Here is an 18,952-nt window from a genome sequence, read left to right as displayed (position 1 = left end):
AAAGACAAGGAGAAAAAAGAAAACAGATTTCAATTTTAGTACTTAGAACTCCATGATTGCACGTTGATGTCAGACTGCAACATTTCTCATGAAAGAGAAAATCTCCATTGTCTGCAGAGTAGGAAAGGAACATTGACTGCAGCAGTGGCTGAGCTGATCCTGCTGGTGAATTACAGGAAGTTATCTACAAGTAACAGCTTTTTGAAATTCAGTTGAAAAGCTTTGACACCTTTTTGAAGACAAGGCTGGAATCTCAGTCTAGTAATTCTATGGTTTGTATAGCAATTGAGGAGATGCATTTTCAGTAGTCAACAATCTCACCTGTCAAACAGCCTGTTTTGTATGATTTGAGCAGAATAAATTGCAAAGGATTTGGCAATAGCATAGTTCAATGTAGTTACCTTTTCATGGCCCAATCATGGCTACAAACTCACAGCTAAGGCGGGTCAACATATATTTTAGAGGTGTTACTGCTGTAACATGCTGTGGAAGATGATGGCTTTTTCTTCTCACATTAAACAATATTTTTCCATAAGAACAAGTGTATTTTTGTAAAGACTGGCATATCCATTATCTATTTGATTTTGTATTTCATTATTAGCAACTTAGTGAAACAGCATAATTCACTCAGATGGTCAGTGAGGAGCCAGCCTATTCCAGCTGAATATCTCAGCATTTCCTTCCCACGTCCTTTACCACAGCCTGCTTTCCCACAAATACAATGACCTGGTATAGCCAAAAGCCACGTCAGCTTTCTTTTTCTATTACAAAGTAGCTCTTGCCCTGGGCCCCACGTCCTTTCCCTCCTCACATCACTGTGAATGGAAAGCATGAAACGTTTCCTGTTTGTGGCAGTAATTCCAAAACAGTGAACAGCCCCTCCTCGGTGCAGGGTGCTGCCTGGGAAATGAGCCTGTTGGGAAGCATCCTGCAGGAGTAGGGCAAGCAAAAGGAAAGCTATTTGGAAATCACATATGGCTCTTCTCAGGAGAAAAAAAAAAATAGAAATTTAAAAGAAACACTATGCAAATTTGACCATATGGATATATTCACATGACTTACAAACCTTACAGACATATAAAACCATAGCTCTGTATGCTTTTTGGTACTATTTTAGTATCATATATGTAACTACATGCTATATGCAGCATTAACAGAAGCTCAGTGAGAATTACATAACTATGCAAGCAGCATTTACAGACACGATCAAGAAAGGAAGTAGACATTACTAACAAAATAGGTGAATGTACACAAAAGCAAATGGAAAAACTGCAGCGTGTAGCACTGTTGAATCCATTCGCTGAAGGATTAAAAAAAATAACAAAATAAAGGACATTAGCTATGCTCAGAGCTAATGTGGAAGGGAGGACGCATCCTTTCTTCCAACAGAAGCAGCAGACAGTTCCCTCTGGCTCTTCTCAATTCAAATTTTAATTACTGCTTCATCTATACCAAACCCAGCTGATGATAATGAGGAAATTCTGTCTTCAGTATTGTCCCTAAGGATGTATCAGAGATGTATGCACAAAACCCATGGTTGGTATAATTAATTTGAGAGCTCAAACTCTGTTTCTAAGCAAACTCACTAGTTCTGGTCTTAATTTTAACCCATCTTTCAAGCTCTATATGCCAACATCAGTGCAATAAAGACAAATAATTATCAAGATACCTAACAGATATGTCATTCTTTTTAAAATCTCTCCCCATACTATGAATAATATTTTCTCTTGTTAGTTTGGAGGCATCTGGTGGTCAGGGACCCATCTCCACATTTTCAGGGCCAGTAACTCTATGATTTTGCACAGTTTTGAAATTCTGGACCAAAGAGAAATAAAAATGAATGAACAAGTGCTCAACACGGTAGTATTCAATGTCATACATTCTGGATTGGAAGCACCTCTCAGCTATCAGGCACTTCACACTTCTTTTACATAGATTGCTATATTTCAAGGCAGAGACACAACAAGAAAAAGACTGGATAACATCCAAAAGATTTTCTGTATTTCATAATTCCTGATACAGCCCCCAGATAATACTCAACAGTTTGACTGCAGTTGCAGAGACTTGCCTTACAAGAGGCTGGATTTTACCCATTCTCAGCATGACCAAAGAAAACTGGACTTCCAAACTTATTCATTTACTTCTTGAAAATCTTCCATAGAGCACATAAAAAAGAGGAAGATTTAAAATTCATCTAGAGAGAGACACAATATTTTGAGATGGCCCAAAAGCATTATTTACACATAAATACACCTGCAGAACTGCTTTAAGCAAAGAGTCATGAAGGCTGACTTGCTTATTGACACTATTTGCATCTACTAGTGATGAATGATAAAATACTGCAGTTTCAGTATACAGACTCTCTCCTATTGATACAAACAGCTATTATTCTGTACTGTTTATTAGGAATAGCAACAGATGCCACTTTTACTGGCACCTTACATACTTATTATGTAGAGCCCACTAGTGGACACATCAGAAACCCTATCTCTAATGCTGAGGATGCCAGAAATCAGCATCACCAGATAATAAGATTGCTGTGACCTACCAGTGCAGTTACACTATCTATACAAGGTACAGATCCTGGTATCCTTTGCAACACAGTCACGGTTTTTCTTCCACTATAGATCCAAATTAATCGCTTGGATGGGTTTGTACAGCAAAACAGAAACTTTTTGGGTTTGCATTTGCATATCTGGTAAGCTCTCATGTACCTGTAGGCTGTCACACTGTCAGACACAGTCATAAATTCAGGAACATACTTCAGAAGACACAGCCAATCTTTTAGAGACATTTTACATCATCAAGCACGCACTTCTGGAACCAGAAATTGTCTACTGCATAAGACTTAGAGGTAGTGGATGCCCCATGCCTGGAGGCATTTGCCAACATCAGCCCGTGTCATACAGAGCCCCAGTAATTCTCTCAGTTGTGGGAGAGATGACTTCCATGAAGCAAGCAGGGAGAAGCCCTGTGATGGTTGTCAGCTTCTTTTCTTTAAAGCCGCCGAGACTGCGGCACCTGAATTGTAAACTGCTGACTCTGTGGCACCAGGAAGCAAAGGCTTTGAGTCCTATTTTCCTGCTTCAATGAGCTCAGCGTTCCCAGCCCAGGTTTATGCCTCTCTTGGATACAAGTGGGTGGCGCAGGCTGAAGTTTCAAATACATGTGAAATTCCAAGCCATGAACATAGGTGGCAACCAGATCTATTAAAAAAAGAAAAAAAAAAAAAAAAATCACAGGGCAACAGAAGGGTAGGCCTCGACCCCAACTGCTGATAAATCAAAGAGCAAATGACTGTCACAGCCAGTTTCCATGGAGAGCATGCAGAGAAAAATACTAGTCAATACAAAAGGGGAAAAAAACAGGAAGGAAGACCTGGACCTGGGAGCACTGCTTCAACCATGACAAAAAGAATAATGAAAGCACTCTGAGGAACATAGGTGCCTAAAAAACAATTGCAGACACAGCTGAAGTGGGTCAGGACAATGTATTAGAAACCCACAGATAAATGCTGCCAAAGAGAAATGCCAGGCATCTGAAAATGCCTGTGAAGCATGTTTGTTAGGAGTCCTGGGCAAACATCTGTTTGTCATGGAGAGGAAGGCAGGGTTTCCGAGTTATTTGGCTTTAGCTTTGGCTCTTAATTCTCTGATAGCATAGTCCACGGTATGAAGATCTACACGGCACAGCTAACTGGCCAGAAAGATTTACTGAGCATTCAGCCTAATAAACAAAGTATATGGGGAAAGTTAAAAGTAGATATATGTTAGTTGGAAGAGAAAAGCTCTCTAGTTCCAAACAAGGAACTGTCAGGACTCCTGTGGTAAACAGCAATTATTTGACTAGGAAATATAAAATACGATTCAGAGTTAATAGTTTTGCCTGTTGGTTACAGACTCATTTTCAGGTTCAACTGCAGTTCAAATCATCAGGTTTTGAAGACAAAGGCCATCACCTGCACTGTTCTGCTATGGCCCTGTACTCCAGCTGATGCAATTTTATAAAATGCCTTCTCAGCCATGAGGACAACACCTACCAACATGAGAGCCATGACAGTGACTGGTCATACACAGAGCAATGGCCAGCAGCAGAAGGACATGCCATCTCCAACCTAGAATGGAGGTACTTGGGGAGAGATCTTTTGACTAGTGAAAGGAAGACTGTAATGTACTGGTGACTTATCAGATGCAGTTGTCTACAGTAAAAGAGTATTAATGTTTTGTGAAGACTGAAGATCTAGCATAGCAACACCAGACAGAATTTATCCTACACCTTGGACAGGATGAGTGTCATAGAATCAAAGAACAGTTTCATTGGAAAAGATCTCTGGAGATATCCTAAGGAAAACTATAGATATCAGAGAACAGAAATTAATCCAAGGCTTTATACCACTGCTAAATAATAATAATAATAAAACTGTTAAAAGAACCTTTGGCTTTATCAAAAACAGAAAAAGTGAATCCATGCAAGCTGTGCTAAGAATGTTTTAAAATGTAGTCAAGTGTGAAATTAGGAAGCCACTGTTAATCAGTTTAGTTGAGAGGTCTGAAGGAAATCAAAAGCATTTGTATCCCAAGTTTTCAAGATTCACAGAACCACAGGGCTTGGAAGGAACCTCTGGAGATCATCAGTCCAGTCCCCCTGCTGATGCTGGTTCCCTACAGTAGGTGGCATAGGAAAGCATCTGGATGGGTTTTTAATATCTCCAGAAAAAGTAAATCCACAGCCTCTCTAGGTGGCTTGTTTCAGGGCTCTGGTACTCACACAGTAAAAATGTTCTTCCTCATGTTTTTCTGAAAATTTCTGTGTTTCAATTTGTGCCCATTTTCCCTTGTCCTGTCAGTGGTCACTACTGAAGTGAGTCTGGCCCCATCCATTGACTCCCAGCCTTTAGATATTTATAAACAGTGATGAGATCCCCTCTCAGCCTTTTCTTTTCCAGGCTGAACAGTCTCAGGTCTCTCAGCCATTCCTCATAAGGGAAACGCTCCAGGCCTCTTGTTATCTTTGTGGCCCCTCCAGTGGACTCTCTCCAGCAGGACACTGTATTTTTTAATTGAGGAACACAGAACAAAACTCAATACTCCTTCTCTTCAGAGCTCCTTTCCAGCAGGTAAGGCCCTAATTTGTACCCATGCTTGTAGTTATTCCTCCCCACGTATGGACTCAGCATTTGGTCTTGTTGAAACTCATCAGGTTCCTCTCTGCCCTACTCTCAGCCTATCAAGGTCTCACTGAATGCCATCACAGCCTTCTGATGTGTTAGCCAATCCTCCCAGCTTTGTATTGTCTGTGAACTTGCTGAGACTGGACTCTATCCCTTCACTCAGCTTCTTGATGAAGAAGTTGAATGAGATTGGACCCAGTACCAACCCCTGGGGAACACCACTAGCTACAGGCCTCCAATTAGACTCTGCAGTACTGATCAGAACCCTGTAAGCTCTGCTAGTCAGCCAGTTCTCAGTCCACCTCACTGTCAATTCATCTATCCCACACTTCCTAAGCTTCATTAGAAGGATGCTGTAGTAGACAAATAGCCTTGCTGAAGTCAAGGCACACAGCAGCCACTGCTCTCCCCTCATCTACCCAACCAGTCACTACATCACAGAGGCTGATGTCTAAATAACAAATCAGAATTATATAGGATTTGCAAATTATTAAAAGAGAAAAATTTTCACATTGAGTTGCACATTTTTTTTGCATTTTTAAGGTCAGAATGTTATTTTTAAAAGAAATGATAAAAGATAGATAAAAGATTTTAAAAAATCATAATACAGAGTATCAACAGCTGAACAATTATAGGTTTAAATTCAGAACAATATTCATTTCCTTTTGCAGGCAACATGAACAAACTCCTGAGATATCTTTAGCCAGTTTAGATATTTATGATACAAAAGCTGTTCACGTCAGAGTAAAACAGCATAGCAATGGGTACATTTTCCCATTTTGAACAGTCTGCACACTTTTGTAATGATCTAATAGAATAACTTCTATTTTTTCCTTTATTTTCTTTTTTTTTTTTTTTAACAGGAGAATGGTAGTATGTGTACAAGCCCAGTATTATTGCAAAATAATTTCATTGCTATAGCAAGAGGAAGTTCATAAATTCTTTAAGATGAGGTTTTGCTTTATGAATCATGGTTTTAAGTATCCAATTCATTATCTATTAATATTTGTCTGGAAGGAGGAAGCATTCTCTATTGAAATTAATAACTTGTTCACAGCTCAGTGTTGGAAAAGTGGATAGCTCTCTGAACACAAGTTGGGACAGTCCAGTAACACTCAAACTCCATCAATATTTCTAAGGTTAAGTAAAGTCCCTATTAGCTCTAATACAGTCCCTATAATATCTATATTAAAAACAACAATCTGATTAAGAAGGAAGAACTCCTAGTGCAGAATTCTAGATTCTAGTAACTAAGGAAAGAAAAGCAAATTTGGAAACACTGAAAAAGTGATTTTCCTCAGTAGTAATGACAACCAACAGAAGATATTCCCTTTGGCTTCAGTTCAAGAACAAGGCTGTGTAATCATGTTTTATTCTTCTCTTTCTGTGATGCTATCTGCAATTACTGACAGTGATTTCTTAATCTTTGTATTTGGAAGAATTAATTATTTTTAACTTTCTGCATTACCATTTGTCCTGCATAAAAGTGATAATGTGGGCTAAATCTATTCCCATGTATTGTATTAAATTTTTAATTCAGGGAAACTGAAGGAGCCTTTTACAACTTTCACACCTACAGAATTCAGCAAGACACAGCACAGTGTTTCCTGTCTGTCACGGCCTGTTTTATGATCAAGTCACATAGAGGTTACATCTTTAGAAAAAAATGGAATGGGACAGGAACTATTCTCTGAGGCTCACAGAACACATACATACATAGTAGCGTAGGTGATGTCTTTACTAGTGGCTTAAAACAAGGTTACTTGATCCAAATTTTTTGGGTATGGTCATCCTGACTTCCAAAATGTGCCAGGGAATTGCTGGAGAGAACACTAGCACCAGAGAGCCGCTGATATGAGCAAGGACAATGCAGGACTTCTTATTTAAGAAAACAATCTGTTCATGTACTGTGAAATTATCACTTGTATGACGAATAAAAAACTTCTACAAGTGTAGAAAATAGATGGGCTAATTCAAAATTCTGCAAAATATACAGGTTTCTGGCAGACAAACTTGTTTTCAAGAAATATTCTAATATTCTTACTGTCAACTTCAATGAGTTGGCAGTAAGAGAGAGAAAAAAAGGGCTCAGAAAACTGAGGGTTATGATACAAATACAGACTACAGGAAACATTTAAACACATGTCTTCATTTGAGAACATTTCCAGACCAATATTTTACTATTTACATGACGCTCATCTAAATCTTCATAAAGGTTTTGACTTTGTGGTTAGTCTTACAGATAAGGAGAAAATTTGAAACTTCAAAAAATTGTTGAGAAATGAAATGATTATCATCTGCTTGTCCCAGCTCTGTTGGCTAAGTGCTAAGTGGGTAGTATCAGCAGTCACTCTTCTGATTTATATTCATGTCTGTGAAGTAATTTGTTCCATTGCAGTTAAACTAGTACATCACTGAAAAGTCTCTAGCTGATCACTCTTTCACAGATGAATAAAGTTATGGCTGTTCAGCAGACCACATTCAGCCATTGTATTTTAAAGGTAGCATTAAAGCTTGAACTTAAACCACCGAAATCTTTCCCAGAAATTCCAGCTCTTTTTCTGATACCAGATCTTAGAACTCATATATCTCCTGTGGAATTGTATTAGAAAGGCTATGGGAAGACCAGATCAGATTAAACTTAATGGTTTCCTTTTACTTTTGATAGGCAGTTCGTGATTAAACACAGAGGCTGTGATTAAGGTTGATGGCAGGTCAGAGAGAACATAATTCTACCATCTTAATATAGCAAAGAACAATTCCACAGTTTCCATGAAGAGAATACACCAAAAAAAAAAAAATACTGTGACTCAGAGCAATATACCACTTTCTTTTTCTTCTGTTACCTGGTATCTTATTTTGATTTTGAAAATTAGCCTAATCCCAAGCACAGGATTTTTCCTGCATTAGCAGCGAGATGATTTCTTCCAATGACTCATGTTTCCAAGCAACAAGAGCTTGGAACAACAAGAGTGCTGTTTGAGAGGTGCCAAGCTTTCAGGTGCCCTACAAAGAAGGGAAGAAGACACCAAGCTTTTTTGCAAGATAAGATTCCATGCCAAACTGCTTCTGTTAATCACCAGAATCAGTTCTCTCACTCAATTCAGAAGCTAAAAAAAAGTGAGAGATATCATTATTGTCAGGAAACCACTGCAGAGGTTAAAACAGAGACCTCTGCAATGAAATCAAATATATGCCATTTTCCCCATCTACTGAAAAAAACAAGCCCAATTTGTTATCTGCCCTTTGTGCACTCATAAATGTAATGACTGATATCAAAGGGGATGAAAACAGATTGGGACAAATGAGAGGTAAGCATTCTCAGTAAAGACACTATTAACGACTTTTTTCCCTTCAGACAGCAAATCAAACTATTTAATTGATCTTCCTTAATAAAAACTTATTTCACATTCTTTTCATCTATTGGAAAGACAAGAATTTCAGCTTATTTTCTTATTGTGGTGAAATTATTCAACTGCAAACCAACATTCATTACTTTTGAAGAGGAAGAGTTCATTTCTCAATGAAAATCCTTTAATTTGTGCAGGGAATATAAGCAGAAGTGACTCATGAATGTTTTTTATAGACAAAGGAAAAAAGAATTTACAAACTATGTCTACGTGCTTTTAAACATCTCATACAGATTCAAATTTACTTTGAAAGAAAAAATAACACTCCACTAAACACAGAGCACTCTGACTTGCCATAAAGCCATTAAAATACACAGCAATGCGTTAGGCTTGAAGATCCGGACTCAGGCATGTTAGCAATTTAGAGGGGAAGGAATCTAAACTATAACAGCCTGCATTGTGGCTTTCTGAGGAAAGAGAAACTCCAAAAACAACCAAATTCCTTTAGTTATTTAAAGACAAAAGGTTGTTTTGATTTTAAGATGTAATCTTCCTTTTTGAATGCTGGAAACTTAAATATCCTCCACCTTAAAAGCTTGTATGACTATTCTCAAATGTGTTGAACTTTTCTAGGAAATTTAGAATAAATTGTTTAAAAAAAAATTTGTTTAAAAATGGCTATGTATCTTAGCTTATCTTAATAAAGAGAAAAAATGTCAGACAAAGTTCAAACTAGTCATTGCAGGAAGTCCTTAGCGAAAAGTCAAACACTCAAATACTAATCTAATTTTAAGAGAATTATAATCATTAATTGGGACTTATGCCCAAAAACACCCATGTCTGCAAAAAGAATTCAGAAGAAATCTTAATCAGACTTTGTATAGATGACTGAATACCCATTAATAGCTCAATTCTTAGTGATTTTCACAGGAAATCTATTTTCAGACAATGTTAACATTGATTTTCATGTTCTTGCTTTTTTGATTTCAGGTGAACCTTCTCATAGACAATCATGCATGTCATTCCTTAATAAACTGACAGCCGGTCTAACTCACTGAGAGTCATCGGGTGAGTCCAGTGCTGTAATCATGCAGAATAAGCCTGATCTATGATATGGCAATAAATACATTTAAGTAATGCACTTCATTCAGTAAATACCTTCACATTCTTCTGCAGGAAACAATGTATTCTGATGCAGATTTGTCTGATTTTCCTTTGGGATCTCTTAAACTTTGCAGGTGTTACTGGAGAGAAAATCCCTTATCAGCAGCTCCCAGCATAGCTCAGATGATATGCTTTACTATTTCTACAGCACAGAACCCTGACCCTATAGCTGGTCAGGCAACTCTGCCTTGGCTCCAATTCGGCTTTTGTGTGTTGCTTTGATCAGCTCCTGGCTTTGGATGAAAGCAATTCTGTTAGAGACCACCTTCAAACTCTCTTAAAAAAAAAAAAAAGAATTACATACATAAAACCAATTGAGCCTGTTAAGCAGCAGGAAGAAGCCAAGTAGAGGGAGGAGAAAGGGAGGGGAGGAGGTGCCACAAATCAGTGCTAGGAAATAATGATCAAAGCGGCGAGTGGAAAATTAGTTAAAAATGTTGTACAGGTCTCGGTCATTCCCTTTCCCAGCTCTGTAAGCACAGAGGGTTTCTCTGTGTTACCCAGGACAGAGACATAACTCTTTTCAAGTATTGTCTTCTACGCGAGCTCTGTACCAGCAGCACTTCACATCTTAGAGTAAAGCAGTAGGAAACAGACTAGCAAGTCAGAAGGAGATTATCTTTAAATCAATGCTTTCCAAAGCAAATTTTTAAGAAATCACCAGATGGGACATATTTTACTATTTTTAGCTACTGATGCTAGAGACTATTTTTGAGAACATTTTCAGAATCTGACATGAAATTATAGAGTCATCCTATACTCACTGTAAAGGCTTTCGATCCATCACTTTTATTTTTCCTTAACCTGATCCTAACCTGCTAGGCTCATTAGGGGAAGCAGTGCAGCAATGTGGGGCAGCACACGAGGAGGGCAGGATGTGCAGTAAAAACTCTTCAGAGCTGTCTGCTTCAGAACAGCAGAGGCATAGGCAGTCTCTGATCTCTCTATACATATGGACTGCACAGGTTTAGAGCCTTTACTTCTTTGACAGAGAAAGGCCTCACTGGTTGACGTAGAAATCCTCACTGATTTCTTCTGACTGAACACACTACGATAAAACTGTCATCATTTCTACACGACAAAGATGAATAGATATACAATGGAAATAGGCTAAAATGCATATGGCCATCTCTGGGGTTATGATAAAAGACAGACAGCAAATATACTTCTTCATGTAAATTAATTACATTGGAAAATCAAACTCAGCATCAAGGTTTACTCAGTCAGGAGATCAATGTGTACGGCATGTTGAAAATATATTAAGTAAGAAAAATTAATAAACATAAATATGCAACCCAAAAACCTTAAACAAGCATCTTCAGTTAAAAAACTACTACAGAGCTCAAGTTTCATACTTTTAGGAAAGTGAACTTAGTAGCTTGAGATCTAAACTGATTATTTTAAGGAATTAAAAATTATTGTTTTCTGTATTTTTTAAAATACATCAGAGTTATTCTGAGGAGAGCTCTCTCAGCCCAGAAAACAGCAAATGAGCGACTGTGCAGTCAGGACACAATCTGTCAAAAATGCACATACTTACAACATGAAAATTAGATGTTATAAAATATCTCTCAACTACAACATTTAAATAGCCACAAATATAAGGAATTGTGAGTCTATCTGTCATCTTATGTTATAGGAATGTTTTAATTAAGCAGTATTTTTCAGCACAGAAATCCTAGCCTGGTAATGAAAAGCACACTGTACCGTAATGAAAGCATGAGCTCCTTGGGGTCATCCAGTCAGCTACTCCCAAAGTTTCATACACTGGTTGCACTGCTGAACATCTTACACCCAAGGTAACTGTCAGTGATTATATCTTTATGGCGTTTTCCTTCTTTTGATTTAGAATAGTCTGCTGCTTGAAGAATTGGTTACGACACTTAACTCCTGAGTCAGCACTGTACGCAACCACCGAACAACTCAGTTGGGTCACCATGACACAAACACTCTCCTGTGACAGTAGAACACAGGAAGGTTTCAAAGCTATCTATTCTGCAGCTACAGCAAAAACAAAGCAATTAGACCACAGCATAACCTGGCAAGCTGTTCTCTAATTTGTGTGCTGGCTATACTAAATGATAAACGGTTTGACTTTATGTCTTATTAATACAGAAGTGCTGTGCTGGGTCATGCTGCTCCTGTCCAGGCACATATCAGTCTGTCAGTCTGAAGCATTATTAACGTCAACAGTTTTGTTACAGGTTTTGGAAGGGCTGAAGGTTGTTTTTTTAAAAAAATTAGGAGAGCCTTTTGCATTATGTTGATAACAAAAGCACTAAAGAAAGCATAATGTGTATACTGTGGATACTTCATTCTGCTAACAGAACTAAAAATTAACAGAAATGTAGCAACATTACCTTTGTGTTGGTACTACGCCTCTAATCTTCTGAATAAAAGCATAGGAAATCAAAACAAGATTTAGAGACTGTGTTCAGTATACTACTGGATACACAAAGGAACAGCTATTGCACCATGCACAAACACTGCATCTCCTAAAGATGTCCAGTGATGTCTGGCTTCCTATTAGCAATGCACAGATGTGAACCTTACACACATTAACCTCACCAGATGACACTTAAAAGACTGCATTGCCAAAGTTACAAGAAATACAAAGAGAGAACAAACACTGCAAGAAATACACGTGCATGAGTCTGAACACACATGATTTTTGGAAGAGTTTCTTTTAGTAATTTACCAGGTCAACAATAACACAAGCTATAAAATACGTATTTGTATCTTGATTAATGTCAGCCAAACATTCTTGCTCCATAACTGTAGTGCAGTCATGAACCAGCTTTCTCTAGGATGCTGCATAGGGTGCTGCCTAAAATGAAGTCTAAAGTGCCTATTTCTCTCCAGTTTTCCTTTGGGCTGGAAGCACCACACCACTCAAAGAATATTAATAGAGGGCAGAAGTAGAAGCAAAATATGTTATTCTAGAGTTCTGGTGGAATGCAGAATATAAAAGCAGCCTGCCTGCTCGATATAGGCACAGAGTAGAAGTTCCAGGGGAGAAATAGAAAGAGTAAGCAAGAACAGAAGGGTCTGTTGTATTTGATTAGTACCAAACAGGAACGCCAGGTGCCTGATGAGCATGGAAATTATGTATGAGAGATACAGAGTCAGTGAGAATTGGCCTGTATGCAGCTGCTGACGTAATGTACATCAAAAGATTGTGATTGTCTGCCTAAATGAGTTGCCAAATCTGTCTGAAATGAGTCAGTAATTTAAGTGATGAATTGACAGAACAGTTAGGGAAGAGCTGATCATATATAGTTATCAACCAGAAAGGTATGCTTCTATAGCAGAAAAGCAAGCAAAGATTACTTGTCTGATTTGCCCTGCTGCTTTAGCAGGAAAAATGGAGACTGTCCCTCCAAAATACCCAATAACTTACTATTTGATGCATTCTGTGTGCAGAATATATACAAAAGAGCTAAAACATGGTCCTGCCAAGCAGAACAACTGATTTAATTGAAAGACAACTACTTTTCTTCTCAAAATGTTTTAAAAATTGTTGCAGGTATAACAAAGCTTTTTCTGCTTTGCCAGAACTATTAAAATGTGTTCAAAATCTTACATAAAAGTTTCTTTGTGTGTAGACTGGAAATACCTGTTGGGTTGAACTTTTCATGTAGTCCAGGATGGTGTCCTTCATGAGAAATATAGAATGCTTCTCAGTTTTGTATTTTTGGATGTGTACAAAAGGAGACATTTTAAATCATCAAGAAATACAGTGTGATTCAGTTTCCTAACCATAGGTATATTCTAGCTTTGAAACTAAGTTTGAACTGCACTGACTGGATTCTAGCAGAGGTCTGAAGCAAGTCATCTTTCATATCCAACAGTGAATATCTCAGGTAAACCACAGAACCTCAAATGAAACTGGATAACTACTTAGGCAGTGGAATCAGTCCACAGATATGCATCGGTTCACTAGGCAGAATTTGTCACTATTCAGTAAGATCAATGGAGCAGTTATTCAGCTGACCAATCACTACTGTTTGTTTACTTCAGCATTAGCTATATCACTCATCTGGCTCCACTGATCACATTGACTGTATGTCCATTCCTAATAAGAGCTGCAGCTGTAGATGTCTACTTGAAGACCTCTATATTTGGGAGTCTTGAGGTTCAATTCAGTTGCCCACATGTAGATGTTTTGTGACCTCAGATATGCTTTGACAGGAGATTTAACACAGCTTTGTGGATCCCACTAACATTGTGTAAGATCTTCAGGAAACCAAACCAACCAAAAGACCTGCTGGCAACTCAGATGTCTAAAGAAGCATGTAAACAAGAAACTGTATCAGATACTTTAACTCAAATTTATTCCCATGCTCAAAGGCAAAACAAATGGCAAGGATGTGAATGCATTTACATTGGCAAATGACTCAGATTCCAGTTTGCTCCTGGTTTCTGATCACCTGACTTCTTATACTGCATGTATATTAGTTGACATCCAGGCATTTTGCATTATGTCTCAGTTCTGCAAATAATTAAATAAAAGCACTCCTTTCTCATGGACAAGATTATGTAAATTTTTCTCCCATCATCCTACACAGTCCTCTTCAACAGTTTCAAACAAACAAACAAACAAACAAACTTGGTACCTTTACTCACCTGTTCTCACTCCATGTTTCACGGCACGCAATACATGCAATACATGCCATGCTGTAAGACCATAGAAGCATGGAATGGCTTGAGTTGGAAGAGACCTTAAAGATCATTCTGTTCCAATCACCTGCCACGGGCAATGTTGCCAACTAGATTAGGTTGCCCAGGGCTCCATCCAAACTGACCATGAACACATCCAGGGACGGAGCATTCTAACTTCTCTGGGCAACTGAGAACTTTTTCAGTACCTCACCACTCTCATAGTGAAGAATTTATTCGAAAATCTAGTATAAACCTACCCTCTTTTAGTTTAAAACCACTCCCCTTTGTCCTATCACTTACACTCCCTGATAGATTCCCTCCCCACCTTTCCTGTAGACCTCCCTTTAGGAACAAGGAGGACTCTATGAAGTCTCCCTGGAACTTTGTCTTCTTCAGGCTGAACAACTCCAACTCTTTCAGCCTGTCTTCTAAGGAGAGGTGCTTCAGCCCTTTCATCATACTCATGGCCCTACTCTGGACTAGCTCCAACAGGTTCACATCATTTTTCTGCTCAAGACCCCAAAGTTGAATGCAGTAGTTCATTGAAGAGTCTCACAAGAGCTGAGTAGGTGGGGAGAATCAACTTCCACGGCCTATTGGCTGCAGTTCTTTTGTTACAGCCCAAGATAGGGTTAGCTTTCTGGGCTGCAAATGCACATTGTCAGTTCATACTCATTTTTTTCACCCACTAGTACCCCCAAGTCTTTCTCAGCAGAGCTGCTCTTAATTCACTCATTGTAAAGCCTACTCCCCTGTTGGGGATTGCCCTGATCCAGGTGCAGCACCTTGCGCTTGACCTTCCTGACCTTCATGAGGCTTCCGTGGGCCCATCTCTCAAGCTTGTCAAGGTCCCTCTAAGTGGCACCCTTTCATTCAAGCATGTCAAGCTGACCATTTCTGCTAGACGTAAAGGATACTTTATAGTAGTTTGCTGTCTGAACTGAAGCGCACTTCTTGCCACATATATGCACAAAAACTGTCTCAGAGGCACAAAAGTCATTGAAGGGCACAGCAGACACATAACTAGTCAGTTCATTCTGAAAAAAATGCTACTTTGAGCAAAGTGGGAAAGACCCACTGCACATTGTGACCCATGGGCTATGTTGACCTGGGCAGCTGCATGTCAACAAAGGTGTCATTGGGTTCTCCCAGAGTTGCAAGAGCTGATTGGGGTTCGGCACATTTCAGTTTGAAAAATTCTGTATAAATTTTTCTAAATGTTTTCACCCACATTTTTATCCTTGTCATTGTTCTGTGACCCTAATGTCCTTCCACTGTTTGGATATATGCTGGGGATGACATCACTTCTCTAATGCATGGAGAACAGTTACATTCATGATTGTGAGCTATGCCAAGATTGTTGCCAGAAAAATCATGTCAGGAAACTACACTTCATTTTTTGTAGATATTAAAAAAAAACAAGATTTATAAAAAAGATACTGAAGAGAACAGCAGCATAACATGCAGGCATCTACTGTGAAATACTTAACAAATGTGAAAGAAACTGGGAAAGCAAGTATAGTGAACTGCTTCTTTCTTATGAAGTAAGAGGGTAGGCAGAACAGAATTATCTTTCACATGAAAATGTTTTAAGGAGCCTAAGAACCTTCTTAAATACTGCTTTGTATGTAAAGTCATACAAGTATTTCCTATATAAATATTCTTCCCATCACTGAATTGACAAGGATCTTAATCATGATAGTATGTTTTCTAAAATCTCTAGGGAAAAAAATGTAATTAAATAGTAAAACAAAAGGCCAATTAGGTGTTATCAATACTTCAATAATGAATGAGAAGAAAAAAAAAAAGAAAATAATGAAGGGCAATAAACACTTGCCAAAAAAACTACAGAAACCAATAAATCGCTATCTCTTGCTAATTCCTCCTTAAACATCCACTGCACAGAACTTCAGAACTGAAAAATTAAAATAAACAGGGTCACGCTGACCCTAAGGCAAGCAAAAGACTTAATTACTGCACCAGACAACGATGAATCATGCCTAAGCAAACCTCCCATTCATTTTCAATAGAATGCATTATTAATCTGACACACTGTTTTATGACAGGTAAAAATCTCTGCCAGAAAAAGCCTTACTTTTCTCAGTGCACAAGGGGAACATTTCAGAATGTCACAGCTGTTTCCTCACCACTCTTACAAGTAAAAGAAACCGTTGCTGCTTTTGTATCTCACTCACGTTTCATTGTTATTCGTGCACCTCACAGAAGTGCTATTTGTTCAGTCATTCTGTACCTGTGTAAAAATCTTAAACAAATGTTCAAAGACTATTTCTTAAAAACTTAAAGATACAGCCTGACTGGTGCTTTTGTAGCTATTAACAGCTCTAACTGTTCAAAACACTTCCTTCACAGCGTTCCTTCATCCCTTGAAATTCTCACCCTGGGGAAAAAGAAACCTTAGAAACTCCTGGCTGAGTAACATCCACTTGAGTGCTCAGAAAAACACCTCTGAAGAACTCTCAACTTTCCTTGTGAAAGACTTCATATATCAGACCATGTGATGCAGGACTCTGGAGAGTACGTTGGGTCAGGAGACAAGATGTGGCACCATCTCACAGCTGGGGAACAGGCACATTACATTCTGTTGCCAGTACAAAGTAAAACTAAATGAAATCTTCAGTTCTCTATGTGATCTGATACACTTGTGCTTATTATGTAACTTCGGAGATAGTGGTGCTGCTATTTCACTGCAAATTATTACACAGTTATTACACAATTTCCATTACCATTTTCATAGAAACATATAATATCTAATGTTGGAAAAAACCTCCAAGATCATGTAGTTCAATTACCTACTTACCACCAATATTTCCCCACTAAACCACGTCCCTTAGTACCACATCTAAATGTTTCTTGAATGCCTCCAGGGATGGTGACTCCACCACCTCCCTGGGCAGCCCATTCCAGTGCCTGACCACTCTTTGGGAGAAAAAATTTTTCCTAATACCCAACCCGAACCTCCCATGGTCCAACTTAAGGCCATTTCCTCTCATCCTATTGCTATTTACGTGGTAGAAGAGGCCAACCCCTACCTGGCCACAACCTTCTGGGCAGTTGTAGAAAGACATAAGGTCTCCCCTGAGCCTCCTTTTCTCACAGCTGAACAATCTCAGTCCCCTCAGCTGCTTCTCCTCGTAAGATTTGTGCTCCAGACACCTCACCAGCTCCATGTTTTGTACCTACTTCCAATCTACCGTATTCTCCCCATCCTCATATACAGTCGGGCAGATATCAGGTCTATGTGTACCAATGGATGGTTTCATTTCATAGTCAATAAATTAGAAAGTAATACATGTCACTGCCTCCAATTAAAACAAATACACAGTACACAACTTTCTATCTGATCCACTTATTTTAATTACCAGGAATCATTTGAATTTTGATCTCTTTAGCTTACCACGGTTTTAGATATACTTTCCTTAACTCTCTCATCTGGTAACTTCTACTCAAAAATGACACAAAAGAGCTTAGTGTTGCATTTTAGATGCATCAATTGATGATATTCCAAATAGTAAAATTCTCAGACTTACTTACATAAAAATTGTGCCATCTATAGTATTGAGAAGTACTATAATCTCCATTTTTTCTTTCTTCTTCTTTCAAATCACTACTTCTGTATCACAGTTCGTGAACACCTCCATGTTTACTAACTCCCGAGTGGAACCACAAAGGGTATGCCTTTTCTCCATTTTACTGATGGGAATTTACAGTCTGAAGTGATCTTGGCATAGTTCCCATGATCACCTGAGTCCCTAGTTACAACTGAAAAACCCACAACAGGTAAATTCATCTACATACTTCTAAAAGACTCAGTTCAAATATTTCAAAGTCACATAGGAACTGTGACAGATCTTCAGTCTGAGCGCACTTTTCCTACAATAGCTTTTTGTGCTGGATCATCATTTGTTCTTGCACTTATTAAACATTTACCTATTTGCTTTAAATTCCTGGTAGATATGTGGACTTTGGGAGGCAGAGAGGAGATGATCTTTAAATTTTCTACATTACTACATCCTCAGAATTTGTCAAAAAACAGTTCTGGAGTCAAACCCACCAGGATGATAATGAATTTGACAGATGTGTGATTTCTGATATTTTGTTGAAAGTGAAGTTAAAATCCTTACTAATTTTTACCTCATAATACAGAAAGAAGCTATAGCTGAAGAGAGCATTGTTATTATGACATTTATGCCCTATTTGACATTTTGTGTTGTTCAGATTGGAAAGGGAATCATTATAGCACATTACACAACACAAACATCAAAAATATAGGAGGAGAGGAGAAAGAGAGATCTATAGCAAATGCAATACAAATTACAAATAGCAATTATTTTTTACCACAAAAATCTTAAAACATCCTAATGGCAGTTACATACCTCATAGTGACTACCACATACCTTCTGTCAAGTACGAATGCACATCATATAATCCTAATGACTATGGTATTTAAATTTGTAACCATAATCTTCCAAGAAAACTGCTATTAATAATGATATATTTGTATCAGAAATTATATTCTCAATATACTTCTGTAGTAAAAAAAACCTACCTAGAATGTCAATTTCATCACTGAGAAAAGCATCCTCAG

At 38.2% G+C, this 18,952-nt stretch overlaps 1 protein-coding gene across 5 annotated transcripts in view; it reads right to left on the bottom strand.

Moving 5' to 3' along the window:
* The window catches only part of GREB1 (growth regulating estrogen receptor binding 1), an 87,528-nt gene that overhangs the window by 53,658 nt on the left and 14,918 nt on the right, over positions 1-18,952 (bottom strand). Inside the window, exon 1 of one of the 5 annotated variants that reach the window (XM_090136376.1) lies at positions 11,392-11,511. The exons of 3 other annotated variants lie outside the window; for them this stretch is intronic. The gene's annotated coding sequence lies outside the window, so the exon portion shown is untranslated. Of the gene's footprint in view, positions 1-9,678; positions 10,940-11,391; positions 11,512-18,952 lie in introns of those variants that run through there. One more of the 5 variants, XM_090136375.1, reaches the window with a different exon arrangement.

The sequence above is a fragment of the Phasianus colchicus genome, chromosome 2, assembly GCF_987193195.1.
Source record: "Phasianus colchicus chromosome 2, bPhaCol1.hap1.1, whole genome shotgun sequence".
Classification (NCBI taxonomy): domain Eukaryota; kingdom Metazoa; phylum Chordata; class Aves; order Galliformes; family Phasianidae; genus Phasianus; species Phasianus colchicus.
The sequence above is the reverse complement of the archived record's forward strand: the minus strand, read 5'-3'. Positions and strand labels throughout refer to the sequence as shown.